We start from the raw sequence: 14,291 nt of genomic DNA, 5'->3' as shown, positions 1-14,291 counted from the left end.
GAAATCCAAACAGGAGATTCGTATCCAATAAACGGTTGTAAGCGCCACAAATCACGACACCACGGGGCCGCCATACCAAAGACCCCACGGGCAGCGGACATTGCGGCTCTCGCAGCGCCCCTGGCGGCCCCCTTCCCGACACCGGCTGGCGGTGTGGGCGGAGCCTGGCGGGCGGGGCGGGGCGCCGAGCGCGCGGCGGAGGGTGGGCATAAGGGGAAGGAGGTGACGGGCGGGCGGACGGGCGGGCGGGGGCGGGCGGCTGGGCGGGGCGCGTTCGGGCCTCAGCTCTACACACGCCGCACTCGCCTCCCAGATTCCGCGCCGCCGGGGAGTCTGGTGGCAAGCGCCGTCCGCGAGCCGGGGCAGCAGCCGGAGGAGGAGCCGCGGGCGCTGAGGTAGGCGCGGGGACGGCCGCCGCGCGGCCTGGAACCAGGGCGCCCCCGGCCCTGCCCGAGGGTGGTGGCGAGGCCGGGGGGCGGTGCGCGGAGGCCCGAGCGGGCGGGGCCGGGGCCTGGGGGCGGGGACCGGCCTGGCCAGCGGGGCCAGAGGGGCCTCGCCGAGCTGGGCCAGCGGCAGTGCCGTGGGAGTCGGGGTTTGGGGCGGCGCGGGCTCCAGTGCACGCCCCGCTGGGTCCCGGGCAGTGGCTGCCCGGGAGGTGTGGAAACCGCCTGCCCCGGGGGCACCCACCGAGCAGAGAAGGCGGGGGACGGCCCTGCCCCTCCCACTTTTGGGGCTCCCAGGCCAGTTCGCCCGCACAGCCCTCGGGAACTTGTTAACAGGAAAGCTTGGCAGAAAAACAAATGCCAACGTTTTGGAAGAACTGAGAGTCACGTCGTTAGGCGCTGAGGCTCTATTTTCCTTCCCCGCCCCCTGCCCAGCCTTAGCCCGAATTGGCCAAAGAAGGATGTGTCACCAGCTCCGGGCCTCGGGCGGGATCCCCGGCCTGGCTGAAAGCAGGAGTACCTGAAACAAAGGTAAACGGAGGCCGGGCACACCCTGGCCCTGCCGTGCGGCCGCCCCCAGGCCGCCTCAGTGGGTCTCTCCCGCGCCGACCCTGGCCGCCGCCTCGGAGGGGCTTTCTCTCGGGGGACCTCTCGATGGAAACCAGCTGGCCGGGCTTGGAGTTGATGTTGCATCTGAACTCTGTTGTGCTCGCATTATTCCCAATCCCTCAACTCTGGTAAAGCTTAAGGAAATTTTACCCAGTTTTAGTGGTCAGCAAATGTAAGGGAGGATAAATCGCTGTTTGTAAATTATAATGTATTTTCTTATTAAGAAATGGACTGAAAACACGAAATAAAAATTCTTAACACGTAAGCAAAAAAGAGTGGTTTGTAGTGCCTTCCAAACTCTGAAGAAGTGCTCCTTCTCAGATCATTTATGTACAAAGCACCCCCTCAAACCTTTGGTCCCAGGCATTTTTCTTTGTTCTTTATTAGTCTCAGGCCTCAGTTTCTTGTAAACGGAGCACCCACTGCTGAGACCCTAAACATTGCTGTACTAGGTCAGGGCATGTGCATCCTGCTCAGTAGGCAGCAGGTTTGTGTAGTAGTAAAACATCATTTTCTTTCTTGATGGTACCATTAAAATTATCTCGGTTTCATTCCTCTCAGAAATATCCATGACTTTTAGTGAAAGCCTTTTAAAAATCTATAGACCACTCCTAATTTATAAATAAAATCTGTTCACATTTATTGCATCCACATGGCTCTCCTATCTTCTCTGACAGAAGAACTTGAGATACTGTGGGGAAAACTCGGATCTTTTATAAATCTGAGAACTCAGAAATTGAGGACAGGGCAAACAAAGTAAGAAGGTTTTTTCAAAAAACAAAGCTTTGAAGAAGTCTTTATCAGGACCAACCTGGCTGTTGAGGTAAAAAATAGTTGTAGGCACTAACAACCTGAATATTAATCAGTTAAAGATTTATTTGAGTTCTTAAGTATTTGCATATTTTAAAATGTAGTTAACATTCTGGACAGTGAAGGGGTATCTGACTTTAATCTGAATTAATTTTACCTTAATGTTTAGCTAAAACCCACTGCCCTAAGAGAATGAAAGTTTAGTTTCATCTAGAAGAGAGTAAAGGATCTGAGAAATTTCAGAGTATGGAGTACTTGAGGGGGGCACTTGTTAAAAGCAAACCATGACTTTGCTTTTTTAAACTCTTCATAAGCTGATCAGTCTCCACTGATTTAGCCCCTGTCACCTTTCAGTACACAGCTAAAGTCTTTCTTAACATCTTCCCTGACACACACCTTACCCTCCCCCCCAAAAAAACCCCACCACCTGGAGTAGAGTTGATCACCCTTTTGAGTTTTACCACTCTTTAAATTAGGCGTTTTCATCTATAGTACTATTGACATTTTGGACCAGGTAATTCGTTGTTGGGGAGGGCTATCCTGGTCATCACAGAATGTTTAGCAGCATTCCTGACCTCTCCTAAATATATACCACTAGTACCTCCCCCCATACACAATTATAGCAAATAGTCACACAATGTACACAGTAGTGGCAATCAAAAAAACCTCCAGATACTGCCAGATGTCCTCTGAGAGAGCCAAAATCACCCCAATTGAGAACCACTGTCCTAAGTAGACTGTTGCCTTAATTAACATCGGTGACCCTACGTTGTCTTCATTTGGTTATGTGTTGATTTTCTCTGCTGTCCTAAGCTTGAGGGCAGAGGAGTCGTTCATTTATTTACCAAATATCTGAGGAAGGGCATACTTTACCAGCCAGGTGCTAGTTCTGGAAATATAGTGATAAAAGGAGCTAATGTGGTCTTTGTACTCTTGAACATTATTTCTAAAGAGAGTGACACACACGTATAGTGATACAGATACCTCATTGCAATTGTGATAAATTCTAGGAGAAGTACAGAGCACACTGAGTACATAAAACAAGGGTCCTAGTTTGGGAACTAGGAAAGGTTTCCTTGGGAAATGACCTTTAAGGTGAGGGGGACATTGAAGGTTAATAGAAGTTATAAAGTGAAGCATACGGGGACAATGTATCAGGCAGAAGGAATAAGACCTTTTTTGGGAACTTAGAGGACAATGTGGCTGGAACGTGGAGAGTGGTAGGGGCAGGATGATACAAAATGAATCTGAAAAAGTTGGTAAAGGCTTTCTCTGAGCAGCAGTTCTCAGTCCAGCCTATTCATCGGAATCACAAGAGGACCTTATGGCACATTATAGTGTCTGTATTGGATCCTACTTTCCTCCCCAGCTGCTGTTTGCCCCACACTTTTTATTTTATTTTTTAAGATTTTGTTTATTTATTTGACAGAGATCACGAGTAGGCAGAGAGGCTGGCAGAGAGAGGAGGAAGCAGCTCCCCACTGTGTAGAGCCTGATGCGGGGCTCGATCCCAGGACCCTGGGATCATGACCTGAGCTGAAGGCAGAGGCTTTAACCCACTGAGCCACCCAGGCACCCCTTCCCCACACTTTTTTTAAAAGGATAACCACTAATACTAGTTTTGTGTATTGTTCTAGACATTTTTTTTGTCAGCATTCAAGCAAGTGCATATTCTTAGTTCCTATTGTTGTTTACACAAATGGTAGTATTCTGTACACACTATTTTTTTTTTGAGACTTTATTTATTTGAGCAAGAGTGTGCATGAGCAGGGGGGAGAGGGAGAAATAGGCTCCGTGCTCAGCCTGACATAGGGCTCGATCCCAGGACCCTTGGAACCATGACCTGAGCCAAAGGCAGATGCTTAATGACTGAGCAACCAGGCACCCCTGTGCACAGTATTTCTGTTTGCAACAATGTCTTGGAAACCTTTCCATTTCAATATATAGTTTCCTTATTCTTTTGAATGACCTTATAGTATTCCATTGTATGGATATACCACAGATTATTTAACCATTCCTTTATTGGTGAACATTTAAATTTTTTCTAATAATTTACTATAAAGAATAATACAGGCATATGCCAGTTCATGTGCGTGAAAATATCTATAGGATAAATTCCTAGAAATGGAATTATTGGGTCTAATATGTACATATACACATAAATACTGTTTTGTAAAAAGATCAATATGGTCATGTTGAAGAGAATGGTTTGGAAAGAAATGAGTGCTTGTGGGAAACAACTGACCCTAATTAAGGTTACTGAGAGCTATAGACTGCATTTTGTCCTCCCATAATTGAATTTTGAGTCCCTTACCCCTAGTGACTAAACGTGGAAATAGAATCTTTGGTAGGTAATTAGGGTTAAACAGGGTCAAAAGTGTGGGGCCCCAACTCAATAGAATTGGTGGTTTTATAAGTAGAGGAGGTTGGAAAGGCCTTGTGAGCACAGTTAGAAGGTGGCTATCTGCAAGCCACAAAGAGAACCTGACTTTTTCAGACCTTGATCTGGGACATCTGCCCTCCAGGACCGTGAGAAAATTACATTTCTGTTGTTTAAGCAATCCAGGCTATGGTATTTTATTATGGCATCTTGAGCCAATTGCCAAATAACACACAGTGGAGAGGTAGAAGAGAAAAGATTGTAGCCGGGACCATGGTGGTAGCAGAGGAGATGAAGATGGATATAGGAGATATATTTAAGAAGCATAATTGAAAGGACTTAATGATTGAGGGAGAAATGAGTAGGATGACTCCCAGGCTTGCCCAACCAGGTGAATGTTGTGGCTGTTATCTGAGGTAGAGAGCACTAGAAAGGTAAATAGTTTTGAAGTGGGTATAAATCATAGTTCACTTTGGGACTGGTGAGACCTCACCAGTCTCTCTGAGTGGAGAATAACATAAGCTTTGGTAATTCAAATCCATAGCCCAAAGGAGTGGACTGAACTGGGGACCCATATTTAGGTGTGAATTGAGGGGTTGTGGATGGAATTACCAGAGCACTTTGGGAATCTGTAGCCCACAGCTGAATCTGGCTTACAAATATGTTTTGTTTTTCCCATGGAATGCTTTTTGTTGTTCAATTTTTAGTTGCCAATAATTTAAAATCTAAAGATTTCCCATGAAAATCTAGATTTGGGTCTTTTCTTTAAAAATGAGAAGATGTAGCACTACTGAGCTGGCTTTCCTGTATGGCAACAATTGGTTGGAGCTAAGTCAACACTGATCCCAGCTGCTTTCTCGTTCAGCAGAGTCCACCACTCCCTAAAACTTACACCTGGCTTGCTTTTTTTTTTTTTTTTTAAGATTTTATTTATTTTTTTGACAGAGAGAGATATCACAAGTAGGTGGAGAGGCAGGCAAAGAAAGAGGAGGAAGCAGGCTCCTCGTTGAGCAGAGAGCCCGATGCGGGACTTGTTCTCAAGATCCTGGGATCATGACCTGAGCCGAAGGCAGAGGCTTTAACCCACCGAGCCACACGGGCGCCCCTGGCTTGCTTTTTTTTAATTTACTTCTCTGATCCTGTAGGCATTTGAGTGTGGAATCCCTGTTCTAGGAAGAGAGAACACAACAGGGATTCTCATCTTGGCTGCACGTTGGAAATATTGGATAATTTAAAATTACTCTTGTTAATACCCACACCAGAAATGTATATTTTTGTTTACTTGGTCTAAATTAAAGCCTGGGATTAAAAAAAAAAAAAAAAAAAACCAACAACTCTTCAGGTGATTCCACTGAGCAGTGGAAGTTGAGACCATTGACAGATTAAAAAGAGAGCTCAGACCCAGTGTTTCAAAATTGAGTAAAAGAAGGTTGCTCCAGGATAAGGGATGAGAAGTGGTCAGAGGTACAGTGGAGTGGGATCTTGCTTATAGCTAAGGTATGCAAACCTAACCTAATATACTTGAAGATGTTTTTAATTAGAATAAAGAGAAGTTGATTTCACATGTATACTTATTGTTTGTTTTGCGTATACCTGTATATGTGTATGCTGTTCATTACTGCCTAGAGTTAATGTATACAAAAAACAGCTTTGCTTTATTTAATGGGCCATTTAAAGGAGTCAAGAGTAATTTAAACTATGCTCGATATTTTTCTTAGGTGTTTACTTTAGAATCTAATTCCAGTTTAAGTTGTGTCATAAAAGCCATTTTTAAAAAAGAAGAGTTACCAAGTGAAGCTGCAGATTGATGATCAGTTGATTTTAGCAAGATGGAATCGTTGACCTCAGCAAAACCATTTTAGATTGGAAAAGGCAGAGACCAGATTGAAGTGGGTAGAAAGTAAGGAAATGGAAAGGATAAATTTGGGAAATCTTTTGAATTTAGCCTAGAAGGGAAGTGATGAGGGAAGGTCAGGTGTCTTAAATGTATGGTAGGTGCAGTCTGTGTTGGTTACCCAAATGCTTCTAGCTCTTGAGGGAGGTAACTTAGTGGTGCCTGATTACCCTTCTCCCCTATATCAGAGGGGTCTTGCTTGTATTTGTTTTGGAGACTTTGTGCTTTCCATTGAGGAGATATTTTGCCAGGACCTTTGAGACTCAGATGTTAGTGATTAGGCCCTTAGTCTCTTTCTTATCTGAAAAGCCTTAGGGCTCCTAAAGGCCAGCGGGGCTCCAGTGACCCTGACATCATCCTCCCATTAAACTGTGAACAAATATCAGATTGTTGTCATGTTGAAAATGGAATACTTGGCTATGTCAGGGAATATGTATCTCCAAATTTCAGATTCCCAAGAGCAGTTTTTTGCAGCTGCTTTAACTTTATATTATAGCTGGTTTTCCAGTTGCATATTATGTAAAATTTCTCATACTTTGAAATCTTTATCACTGATGCTCATTAAAGGGTATGGACACAAGTTGGAGGAGACCCTCACTGAGCTCAAAGAGAAGACAACACGAACAAACTGGTTTCCAAAAGGTTGTGTGAATGCTGGAATGCAATTACGTAGAAGATTGGATTAGAGTGGCTGTCCAGATTGGGTTGTCACGCACATGGCCTCTACCGATCTGACTCTTATACATCTCTGCCTCATCGGCAACCTTAACCTAGCTAGCATATGAGGTTTAAAGAGTTGTGACCTATAGATACCACAGGGGTTGGAAAATGCCAAGGATTTATTACTGAGGAATGGAGTTTATTAGTTGAAGACATAAGCCCCATTGCTGTACTTTTTTCTGAAAGTAAGAGTGTAATCCTGTGAAGGATTAGTCTTCATAGCTGCTAGTAGTTCATCCATTAGGTGGATGATGGTTAACTTCTGTATGAAGGATGCCTTTATGACATAAGTAAAAGCCCTTGGTCTACAAAGGTTTATACTAGGAGTCTATGATAAGAAATATTTTATTTAGAAACTTTTGTGTGCTTGAGCAATTATAGGAATTCCACCATCATAAATAAAGTTAGGTACCATACTTGGATTGTGGTAGACAGAGGGAAAAGTTAATTGCAAGGTGGGCCAAAGCTTCTTTGGTTTATAGAGGAAATAGGATATTTTGAGTGGGCAGATGATTTGCAGTCATTTCTTGGGTGCCAAATCTTGATTTGTTAAATGTCAGCTGTGTGATTTTTTTAATAGAATTAAAGCTCACATAACATTAATCAGTTTAACCTAAAGTATACAATTTCAGGATTCTCAGTACATTCACAGTGTTGTGTAAGCATTACCATTAATTGCAGACTATTTTTGTCACCCCAGAAGGAAACCCTGTACCCATTTAACAGGCACTCTCTATTGCTCTCTCCCCCTATTTCCTGAAAACCATCAATCTGCTTCTGTCTCTGCGGAGTTGCCTATTCTGGGCATTTCATAGAAGTGGCATCACACAAATGTGACATACTGTGACTGGCTTTTTTCACTTAGCATAATTTGTGCAAGGTTCATTCATGTTGTAGCATGTGTTCCTTTCTTTGAATAATAATCATTCCTTTCACAATGATCATATGATCTCCCTGATATGAGGAATTTGAGAGGCAGGGTGGGGGGGGGTTGGAGGGTAGGGAAGAAAAAAATGAAACAAGATGGGGTCAGGAAGGAGACAAACCATTGGAGACTCTTAATCTCACAAAAGAAACTGAGGGTTACTGGGGGAAGGGGGTATGGAGAAGGTAGTTGGGTTATGGACATTGGGGAGGGTATGTGATATGGTGAGTGCTGTGAAATATGTAAACCTGATGATTCACAGACCTGTACCCCTGGGGCAAATAATACATTATATGTTAATAAAAATAATTTTTAAAAATTATCATTCCTTTCTTTGATTGAGTAATAATTCAATTGTATGGATATACTACATTTTATTTATCCATTCACCAATTGATAGATATTTGGGTTGTTTATTCATTTGGCTATTATAGATAGTGCTACTAAGAGCATTCATGTATAATTTTTTGCTTGAATACCTGTTTTAGTTCTTTTGTGTACATACATAGGAGTGGAATTGCTGGGTCATAAGTAATTCTATGTTTAACTTTTTGAGAAACCATCTGCAGTATTGTACATTTCCACCAGCAATGTTCTGAAGTTTCTCAGCATCCTTGTCAATACTTGTTATTTTCTGTTTGTTGTTTTTTTTTTAAAGAGTGAGAGAGTGAGAGCAAGAGAGGGAAGGAAGAGGAGAGGGAGAATCTTTTTTTATATATAATTTTTTTTATTTTTTAAATTTCAGTGTGCCAGAATTCATTGTTTATGCACTACACCCAGAGCTCCATGCAATACGTGCCCTCCATAATACCCACCACCCGGCTCCCCCAATTCCCACCCTTCTCCCCTCCAAAACCCTCAGATTGTTTTTCAAAGAGTCCATAGTCTCTCATGGTTCATCTCCCCCTCCAGTTTCCCCCAACTCCCTTCTCCTCTCCATCTCCCCATGTCCTCCATGTTATTTGTTATGCTCCACAAATAAGTGAAACCATATGATAATTGACTCTCTCTGCTTGACTTATTTCACTCAGCATAATCTCTTCCAGTCCTGTCTATGTTGATAAAAAAGTTGGATATTCATCCTTTCTGATGGAGGCATAATACTCCATAGTGTATATGGACCACATCTTCCTTATCCGTTCGTCCGTTGAAGGGCATCTTGGTTCTTTCCACAGTTTGGCGACCGTGGCCATTGCTGCTGTAAACATTGGGGTACAGATGGCCCTTCTTTTCACTACATCTGTATCTTTAGGGTAAATACCCAGTAGTGCAATTACAGGGTCATAAGGAAGCTCTATTTTTAATTTCTTAAGGAATCTCCACACTGTTTTCCAAAGTGGCTGCACCAGCTTGCATTGCCACCAACAGTGGAAGAGGGTTCCCCTTTCTCCACGTCTGAAGAGGGAGAATCTTAACCAGGCTCCACGTCCAACGCCAAGCCTGATGCAGGGCTCAGTCTCACAACCCTGACATCATGACCCAAGGAGAAATTGAGTCAGATACCTCACCAGCCGAGCCACCCAGGTGCCCCACTGTTTTTGGTTTTTGGGGTTTTTTTTTTAAGTTTTTATTTTAATTCCAGTTAATGAACATACAGTGTTACATTAGTTTCAGGTGTACAATATAGTGATTCATTTCTATTCATTACTCCGTTCTCATCACAAGTGCACTCCTTAATCCCCATCACTTATTTAACCCAACCCCTCTCCCCTGCCACCCTCCAGGGATTTTTTGGTTATAGCTATCCTAGTGGGTATGAAGTAATATCTCGTGGTTTTGATTCACAATTTCTAAATGACTAGTGAATAATGTTGAGCATCTTTTCATGTCCTTTTTGGTCATCTGTATATCTTCTTTAGAAAGACATCTATTCAAGTCCTTTGTCCATTTTTTAATTGGATTGCTTGTCTTATTGTTAAGTAGTTGTTAAGAGGTCTTTATACATTCTGGATACCAGACCCTTGTCAGATATATTGTTTGCACGTATTTCTCCCATACTGTGTGTTGCTTTTTCACTTTTTTGATAGTGTCCTTTGTACACTGGCTTCTAATTCTAATGAAGTCAAATTTCTGTTCTGTTCTTTTGTTGCTTATACTTTTGGTGTCCTAAGAATCCATTGCCAAATCCAAGATCATGTCAGTTTACCCCTATGCTCTCTTCTAAGAGTCTATAGTTTTAGTTCTTACGTTTAGGTCTTTGATCAGTGTTGAGTTAATTTTTGTGTGTGACATAGCGTCCACCTCCATTCTTTTGCATGTGGATATCCAGTTGTCCCAGCACTATTTCTTGAAAGAGATGTGTGTTGTTGGTTTTTTTTTTTAAGATTTTGTTTATATATCACACAGAAGGAGAGAAATAGAGAGGGAATACAAGCAGAGGGAGTAGGAGAGGTAGAAGCAGGCTCCCCATCAAGCAGGGAGCCCGACATAACACAGGGCACCATCCCAGGACTCTGGGATCATGGACTGAGCCACCCAGGCACTCCGAGATGTGTGTTCGTATGCAAGTCTCCAGCCCTGTGCTTTCTTATATGTGAAATGAAAGTGTTAAGAATACTTGCCTTGATTGGGAGAAGGGGGTGGGATTATGGACATTGGGGAGGGTATGTGCTTTGGTGAGTGCTGTGAAGTGTGTAAACCTGGTGATTCACAGACCTGTACCCCTGGGGATAAAAATATATGTTTATAAAAAATAAAAAATTAAAAAAAAAAAGAATACTTGCCTCGGGGTGCCTGGGTGGCTCAGTGGGTTAAATTAAAGCCTCTGCCTTTGGCTCAGGCCATGATCTCAGGGTCCTGGGATTGAGCCCTGCATTGGGCTGTCTGCTCAGCAGGGAGCCTGCTTCCTCCTCTCGCTCTCTGCCTGCCTCTCTGCTTACTTGTGATCTCTGTCAAATACATAAATAAAATCTTAAAAAAAAAAAAAGAATACTTGCCTCACAAAGTTGTAAGATAAAAAGAGAAGGTGAATGTTTAGCAGTAAAAATGACTGAACAAATGATTATTATTATTTTGCTTTTGTCATATGTATAAGGTTCCTGTAAGTTAGTATCTTTCAGCAACCAACAGAAGTCTTCCATCTAGTGGATAGTGAGTCATAACATAGAGGATTGGGGACTGTGTTGTACCCCTGAGTACAAAGTCAGATGGCCCTAATGCAGGAGGTAGTTGGAGAGATTGTACTTATCCAAAATTTAATGTATGTGTTCTTATAGAGCATGTGTTTGTCAAATTCTGTTGCTATTCCTCTCAAATTTAGGTGTTCTAGGTATGTAAGGAATAGTTGTAATTTAATTTTTTTAGTCTTTAAAACTGAAGAGTTTTCAGGCATAGTAGAAAAATAAAGGCAGTTCTTTTTATTGGACTAAGGATTGTCACATTTTACTGTATCAGCTTTTAAATGTCTAGAATGAAGACTTTTCCTGATTGCTTAGTTCAGTCAACAAATATTTCTTGAGTTGCTGCTATGTGCTATGTGGCAGCCACTGTACTAAATATTAGAGATATAATGCCTTAACATATAAGACCAAACTCTTGATCCTGCATCCCCTTCTAAATCTGTTCCTTTCTACAGTTGTTTAACTCACTGAGTCCAGTTCCTTCCTGCCAGTCCGTCTCGAATCCATACTAATCAGGCCCTTACCTCCCCTCCCCAATCAAGACCTCAACATTGCCAATCTGTCAAGTGATTCAGTTCTCAGTTTTTCTTTTACTTGATCTTTCAGCAGCATTCTGCCCAGTTGATTGTTCCTCTTTCTTTGAAATGCTTTAACTTAGCTTCCAGAACACTACTTTTTCTAGATTTCCCCCCACCTTACTAGAGGATTCTATCTCAGTGTTCTTGCTAGTTCCTCATCAACTTCCTGATCACTAGGTGTTGGGATGCCTCTTATCTCTCAAACTTGTATTCTTCCTTATCAACACTATTTCCTTGCATTTCACCCAGTCTCATGACTTTAAATACCATCTATATGCCAAAAACCACATGCCAGTGACTTCCAGATTTTATCTCCAAGTTAGACCACTCCTCTAAATCCCACACTCTGATATCAGAGTGCCTACATGACCTCTCCATTTGGATATCTAATAGTCATTTCAAAACTGAATTCATTTTCCCCCTCCAAAACCACCCTTTTTGTTGCCTATCCCATCTCAGTAAATAGCAACTCCCTTCTTCTAGTAGCCCAGGCCAAGAACTTTGGAGTCATTGTTGACTGTCACCTTTCTTCCCACATTCAGTTTGTCAGCAAACCCTGTTGGCTCTTCTTTCAGAAGGTATTTACTTTTAGAACGTATCTAGAATTGGTCATTAATGCCAGTATCTCTTCAGCTTTCACCTTCTCCAAACCACCAGTATATATCTCCTGAATAATTGCCCTCTCCTAATTCTTTTTTCCCTGCTTTTGTCCTTGCCCTTGTACAGCTTGTTCTCAATGCAGCAGCTAGAGGGACACTGTTAAAAATCAGTTCTTAGCTCAGAGGCTTTATGCTTACCTACAAGGCCCTATATAATCTAAACCCCCACTTACCTCTCTGACCTCCTCTTCTGTTAATCCCTGTGCTTACTTTGTCAAAGTCACAAAAGGCACTTTGTTCTTCCTCCAATAAACCAGCCCTAGGCCCTGTGCTTTCCCCCACTATCTACAAAGCCCCCTCCCTCACTTCCCTTCTGTCTTCAGTAAAGTTCACTTTCTCGAGTACTCCCTGTCTCCTTCCCTTTCAAACCCTGCTTCCCAGAGCTCTTAGTACTCTGGGTGCTCCTGCTACCCTACCCCTGAGACTGAGCGGTAAAGCTATCTCTTCCCCCCCCCCCCCTGTTTATTTATCTTTAAGCTTACATTTGAACAGAATCCCTTCAGTTAAAATAGTTTGAAAACTGCTTGTCTACAAGTTTAGAAGTAAAAAGCAGAGATTAGCTGCTGTGAATGGAGATGTCATTAAGGACTTAGAAATCATAGCAAGGGCATGCTTATCCTTTCCATTTTGTAGGTCATAGGCACAGTCCTTATTTTAAAGTACTGGGTGTGGAGCCCTATAATACTGCTACTATGAGTACTGATGAACACAATGCTCCCATTAGTGTCAAGCACTTCCCTCAAGCACTGAGGCTCAGCATTTGTCTCCTTCAACATGATGTCTTGTTACTCTGGCAGTGGGTTGGGACCCCCTTCCCATGGTAAGCCCTGTTCAGTAGCAGAGGCGGCTTATTTGGTGCTGGTAGGAGTATTGGGAACCATGAATTAAAAGGCAGTTAAGAGTTATATACAATAGAATGTGTTGATTCTACTGTGAGATGCTCTAGACTCTAAGAGGGCAAACAGATCATATCCAGTATAGTCTCCCTAGATAGCAAGTTCAGAAGCTTCATCCCACTCATTGTTTCTCAGTCTGTCTGCAAACCTGCAGGCCTTCTCACCAGTTATTGTTATGAAAGGCTGGAATGGTGCTGGTTTTGAGTTGCTATTTTAAAAGATGGTGCATTATTTCTAATGAATTTTTAACCAACAAGTATTACATAAATAATATTCTCCTTGCCCTTTTCCTAGATGAGCTAACTCCCTAGATTACAAACAAGTAGGTAATGTAATTTCAGATAATGGTAATAGTGCTATGAAGAAAAATAATGTTCCATAATAATGAATATTTAGGTTGTTTCCAATTCTTCCGTCTTTTAACGTTACTGTGATGAACATCCTTGTACTTACACAAGTGTGTGATGTTTGTATTGCATAAATTCTGAAAGATGGAATTGCTGGATCATATGATCATATAACCAAAATTTTAATACATACTGCCAGTTGGTCCACAAAGTGTCTATACTGATATTATATATAATATAATTAAAAGTAGTAATGTGTTTCAGTTTATCAATCAATAAAAATATTTCCACTATTTTTTATTTACACTAGCAATATTGAATACATTCTCTTTGTAAAAAAAAAAAAACACAAGGCTAAAAATCCTCATGCCATCTACCAATTTACAAATTTTTACCTCTTTTAGAAGTTTTAAAAACTCATGTTTCCTTTGAAACAGACGAAGACCTAATGTGTCCTTGTTTTTGATTTATTTCCCTGTGATTGAATATTTTTCTTGAGTTTTTGACCATTTGTATTTCTTTTTCTGGGTTTTGTTTTTTGTTTTTTTTAGATTGCACAATAAAGAATGCTAGTTAACGGGCGCCTGGGTGGCTCAGTGGGTTAAGCCACTGCCTTCAGCTCGGGTCATGATCTCAGGGTCCTGGGATCGAGTCCCGCATCGGGCTCTCTGCTTGGCGGGGAGCCTGCTTCCCTCTCTCTTTCTCTGCCTGCCTCTCCGTCTACTTGTGATTTCTCTCTGTCTAATAAATAAATAAAATCTTTAAAAAAAAAATGCTAGTTACATCCTGTGGTCTATTCTTCCTTCATCTTTAGTCATGGGAACCCCAGCTTTTATCCAAGCCCTTTTCTGCCCATTTGGAGGACAACATTCCCTGGCCTCCTTAGAGCTAAGTGTTACCATATGAGTTTT

General features: G+C 42.1%; 1 protein-coding gene across 4 annotated transcripts in view; it reads left to right on the top strand.

Moving 5' to 3' along the window:
* The first annotated feature begins 210 nt into the window (after positions 1 to 210).
* PPP2R3A (protein phosphatase 2 regulatory subunit B''alpha) overlaps positions 211 to 14,291 on the top strand; it is a 195,533-nt gene continuing 181,452 nt past the window's right edge. For 3 of the 4 annotated variants that reach the window (XR_006609229.1, XM_045088873.1, XM_045088875.1), the window contains exon 1: positions 211 to 395. The gene's annotated coding sequence lies outside the window, so the exon portion shown is untranslated. Of the gene's footprint in view, positions 396 to 878; positions 975 to 14,291 lie in introns of all 4 variants that reach the window. The other variant, XM_045088874.1, reaches the window with a different exon arrangement.

This window comes from Mustela putorius, unplaced genomic scaffold (assembly GCF_011764305.1).
Source record: "Mustela putorius furo isolate JIRA1106 unplaced genomic scaffold, ASM1176430v1.1 tig00003834_pilon_pilon_pilon, whole genome shotgun sequence".
Classification (NCBI taxonomy): domain Eukaryota; kingdom Metazoa; phylum Chordata; class Mammalia; order Carnivora; family Mustelidae; genus Mustela; species Mustela putorius.
The sequence above is the reverse complement of the archived record's forward strand: the minus strand, read 5'-3'. Positions and strand labels throughout refer to the sequence as shown.